Source organism: Bison bison, unplaced genomic scaffold, assembly GCF_000754665.1.
Source record: "Bison bison bison isolate TAMUID 2011002044 unplaced genomic scaffold, Bison_UMD1.0 scf7180017864472, whole genome shotgun sequence".
Lineage (NCBI taxonomy): Eukaryota > Metazoa > Chordata > Mammalia > Artiodactyla > Bovidae > Bison > Bison bison.
The window spans coordinates 3,331,924-3,337,297 of record NW_011495033.1 but is presented as its reverse complement, the minus strand read 5'-3'; the positions used below and the strand labels follow the sequence as shown (position 1 = coordinate 3,337,297).

Genomic DNA, 5,374 nt, shown 5'->3' with positions numbered 1-5,374 from the left:
CCAGCATAGCGGCTCCCTCGGCGCTGCAGGGGGCTGCGCCTGCCTACTCCGCCCCAGACCTGTCGGCGAAAGGGGAAGGGCACCTCTGCTTTGGGAAAGGGAGACATGGAGGGGGCGGGGCAATTCGGCCCACTCTGGCCGCTGCGCGGAAGCTGGGATGTGGGGGTGGGGTGGGGGAGGGAGACAAGGAGGGTCTGTGATTCTGTGGGTGGGGTGAGGAAGCTGGTGAGCTAGGCGCCCTCCTGTTTTGAGGGGCAAGAGCAATTGCATTCCTCTTTCCTGAGGGTCACCGGAAGGGGTGGTGGAAGGGGATGTCTCGAGGAAGGTGTGGCCCTCCTAGGGAGACAGGGTTGATGTGCACCCCGACTTAAAGGCGCGAGGTCCCCTTCCCTTCTGATCCCTCTGCTCCTCCCTCTTCTCCTTTGTAGTGTCTCTGTATTCTTGAGAAGGGAGACTGCTCTGGGTAGTCTACTGGGTAGATTCCTCCCGCTCCCCAGGAAGTCTGTACCCCACTTCTGTAGGGGTGATGGAAGCGTTTCTTTCCCCCTACCCTTCCCCATCCTTTAGTCTGCTGCAGTGCTGCAGAAGTCCAAGGTAGTTTCTTCATACACAGGCCCGTGTATACACTGAAGGGAGGGGGAGCGGGAGAGGGAAGTAATGGCGATTCCCTTAGAAAGGTTACCCCTTTTCCTTTGGTTTTAAATCGATAACAGTACCGGTTTAATACTCTTCCTCTTGAGATCTGTCCGTGGGAAGTATATCTGTTCCTGTTGTTATTGCGGGGATATGGCCACTCAAGAGGGACCCTGCCATGTTAGGAACAGTTTTGATGGTCTCTCTTGCTCTCTCATTTGAACACTAGATTGACTTTGTGTGAGCATATTGGGTTTTCGTTAAGATTCAAGTAAAATAATTTTGTTTTCTCTGATTTCCCACTTTTTTTTTCCCCTCTTCCTATGACTTTTACTTGAAGAATTATTCAAGATTATTCTGTACAGACAGGATGTCTGATGGACATTGCTTCTCCCTGAGCTGTGAATTTTTAGGGTTAATACTATTTTGTATACATCGAAATGGAATTTTCCCAAAATGATTAGGCCACACACCTTTCTATTGCAAATGCTTTGTTTCTTAGTGTAAGGGAAAAATAAACGTTAATTTGCCTGATTATGCTGTAATAGAATATTCTGTAGTCAAAAAGTCATTTTCCACTTTTGCTTCATGTCATATTTGTTTAAGACAAATCATCTTATCTGGTTTGCGGTAGTACTTATTGGTTTTGTTTAGTAGAATAGAAATAAATTAAAAAAAAATTACATTCTAGAAGTATGTTGCCAAGTTCTTCTTGTGACCAAAGAGTAGTCTTGAAGTCTATAGTTGATACTTTTCTCTTTACTGATGGAGTGAGTTCAAAACGTTCCATACTTGAATATTCATATAATTAAATAACTGTTACACAGAGTGATGAAGATGACTAAATACAGAAATCATGTCTTGACATTTTACTAGCAAGTTGTATTTGTTGTTTAAGCTTTACTTAGTGGCTGACTTGTTTTTAAATACTTCCCTGCCATCTACATTTTACATTGTTCATCAGAGCTCTTTTGGTGTTTGTTGCATTTTGAAACCCATTTTAAGACAAGGATTTAAAGATGTTAGAGGCAGTAGTAGTGTTAAGCATTAATTTAGTTTCTGTCTTATTTCATGATTTTAATATAGGAGGACACGTTAATGGTATGTTAAGTCAGTTTTTATTATTTTTACTTGGCAAATCTACTTGCTTTCTTTATTCTCCTGATTTTTTATCTGAATTCATTTAAATTTAAACAGCACTTCTCATTTGAATCTTTATTTCATGGCACAATGCTGCATGTTGTGGTGGGCAGTTTTTCCCTGTATGGCAAACTGTGACGTAAAGTTTAATTCTCTGTATTATGGCTTGTTGTTGATAATTAATTCATATATATTAGCATGTGTAAACCCCAGCATACTGCTTATTAAAGAGTGTCTGTTTTGTCTTTCAAAGATGTAGAGAGAGGGGATTTGTCAATAAGGGTTATAAAACTTAAGGATGTAGACAGAATATAGGTAAACTACTTGCTATACATCAGAATGCTGGAACTAAGAAGTACTCTTTAGAAAAATTATAAAGAGACCCTTGTCAATAGTTGGTAGGAATTCTGCTAAAAGTGGTAAAATTATGTTCATGACCAATTAGGTAAATTCATTATTGGGGGAAAAACTGAGGGTTATGGCAACTGAGTTCTGATGCTGCTGTCAGAAAGAGAATACTGAGAACTGTTAGTCTGAGTTGGTTGATTGCAGATTAGTATGGTACCTCTTGTGTTTCTAAATAGTTCATCTACAAAATGGCAGTGGACATCACTTCCTGTTCTTTCACAACTGACTCTCTGAATTCCCTTTTAATGACTTAATTTTTGGCATTCTCGTATCTGATTTGCTAATTTTGTTATAATTCTCATGCTTTATAGATGGAAGAATTTGTTAGAATCAATTTAGTTTTAAAAGGTTTTATATAGAATTATCTTGACAGTAACTAAGTATCCTTCCAAATTAAAGGATATTTTCTCAAACATTTAAACTCTGAAAGGTTTTAAAGAAACATAACAATATACAGGACCAAAAGTATGAGTGAACTAAATAGAAAGTAGTTACTGTATTTTCTGTAATATATATATTGGGAGAACAGTAGATATGCAGTTAATTGACCATGTTAGTATACACCATGCTTTCTGCATATCAAAGTATAGGTATGATACTTGATCCCATGTTATGATGCCATCCCACTAGTATGAAAGAAACTAATTATTTGCAAAATACTAGAAGAACCAAATACTCTTAACCATAAAAAGTGTAATTTAAGAATTTTCTAGTACTTGTAAATATGGAGCTGGAGGAGGGCACAGCATCCCATTCTAGTATTTTTGCCAGGAGAATTCCGTGGACAGAGGAGTCTGGTGGGTGACGGTCCATAGGGTCACAGAGAATCTGACATGACTGAAATGACTTAGCATGCACGCAGTGGATATGAATACTTAGTAAATCCAGAAGTTATCTAGAGGGCCAATTCTTGGCATTGAATTTACATTTGAGATTGATCTGTTATTCAGATTACCTGGAAATAAATTCTGTTTTTCTTTGACCACTTCAAATATTAAAAGCATTTTCTCTCTCCTGTGTATATCTTTTTGGTTATCAGTAATCTGTTGTAACAATTGCACTCATACTATTAACTTTTTAGAAATTAGGAGCTTTTTTATATGTATTAGTTAAGGGCTGCTGTTCAGTTCTGGATTATATATGAATGAATCTCTTCTAAAGTTTCAATTCTGTAGTCAAAAATAAAAGTGAGATTGTTGTATCAGAGTGCCAATGTATGTTCATCCACCTTTAGGTTTCTGTACTTGTTCATGGCTGGATTATTTTTTTTATTGTTCAGGGTTTCAAATTTTAAAATGTGAGTGTAGGAGAAAGAAATGGCAACCCACTCCAGTATTCTTGCCTGGAAAAGTCCATGGACAGAGGAGCCTGGCAGGCTGCAGCCCATGGGGTTAGATGACTGAGCATGCATGCATGAGGGTGGAGGGAGATGGCTTGGTAGCAATAAACTGGTAGAACTAAAAAATAAATCAATGTAAGTGTAAAAAACACAAATCCATTATATTGGATTAAAATTTTTAATTTTTAATGATAAAAATTAATATTTAGTATCATTAAAGTGTCTCATACCTTCTTAAAAAATCCACATGAATTTAAAAATTGTTTGGAGGGACTAGAAACAGTTTCAATTGGGATGTTCTGTCAACATTTGGTAACAATTATTTCTATATCAGTCTCTTGTTTGTGCTAGAAGACTTTTTGTTCTGAAATAGAGTTTAAGGCTGCATCCTCTTACCTAGTGACAGAATTGAGTGGCCCATAAAAGGTGGAAAGGCTTTTCACAATATAAAGTACTTGGCATGTAAATAGAGTTAATGAAAGTACAGGTTACTAAATACTTTATATAATAAATATATAGCCTGTTAAAAATATCAATGACACTGGAATTGTTATGTAAACATAACTACATTTAATGTACCCTAACTTATCTTTGGAGAAGGCAATGGCGACCCACTCCAGTACTCTTGCCTGGAAAATCCCATAGATGGAGGAGCCTGGTAGGCTGTAGTCCATGGGGTCGCTAAGAGTCGGACACGACTGAGCGACTTCACTTTCACTTTTCACTTTCATGGATTGGAGAAGGAAATGGCAACCCACTCCAGTGTTCTTGCCTGGAGAATCCCAGGGACGGCGGAGCCTGATGGGCTGCCATCTATGGGGTCGTACAGAGTTGGACACAACTGAAGCGAATTAGCAGCAACTTATCTTTAAAGTTAAGAAGGGGATGATTTTTCCTTTTGATAAAGTTATTCAATATGATAGTGTTGTGCAGATTCAGAAATAAATGAATTACTTCATTTAAGGAGCACACATGCAAAGTTCAGTTTCTGAGAAAAGCTGCTGCTGCTGCTGCTAAGTAGCTTCAGTCATGTCTGACTCTGTGCAACCCCATAGACGGCAGCCCACCAGGCTCCCCTGTCCCTAGGATTCTCCAAGCAAGAACACTGGAGCGGGTTGCCATTTCCTTCTCCAATGCATGAAATTGAAAAATGAAAGTGAAGTCGCTCAGTCGTGTCTGACTCTTCGCGACCCCATGGACTGCAGCCTACCAGGCTCCTCCATCCATGGGATTTTCCAGGCAAGAGTACTGGAGTGGGTCGCCATTGCCTTCTCCTCTGAGAAAAGCATCAACAGATAATGGTATGGAGCACAATATTTGGATCTGTAGTCACCAATAATAAACTGGCGCTTCAGTTCAGTTCTGTTGCTCAGTTGTGTCTGACTCTTTGCGACCCCATGAATCGCAGCACTCCAGGCCTCCCTGTCCATCACCAACTCCCGGAGTTCACTCAGACTCACGTCCATCGAGTCAGTGATGCCATCCAACCATCTCATTCTCTGTCGTCCCCTTCTCCTCCTGCCCCCAATCCCTCCCAGCATCAGGGTCTTTTCCAATGAGTCAACTCTTTGCATGAGGTGGCCAAAGTACTGGAGTTTCAGCTTTAGCATCATTCCTTCCAAAGAAATCCCAGGGCTGATCTTCAGAATGGACTGGTTGGATCTCCTTGCAGACCAAGGGACTCTCAAGAGTCTTCTCCAACACCACAGTTCAAAAGCATCAATTCTTCAGCACTCAGCTTTCTTCACAGTCCAACTCTCACATCCATACATGACCACTGGAAAAACCATAGCCTTGACTAGACGGACCTTTGTTGGCAAAGTAATGTCTCTGCTTTTCAATATGCTGTCTAAG

General features: G+C 40.0%; 1 protein-coding gene across 1 annotated transcript in view; it reads left to right on the top strand.

Moving 5' to 3' along the window:
- The first annotated feature begins 1 nt into the window (after position 1).
- TAOK1 (TAO kinase 1) overlaps positions 2–5,374 on the top strand; it is a 110,116-nt gene continuing 104,743 nt past the window's right edge. The window contains exon 1 of the mRNA XM_010861382.1: positions 2–73. The gene's annotated coding sequence lies outside the window, so the exon portion shown is untranslated. The remainder of the gene's footprint in view (positions 74–5,374) is intronic.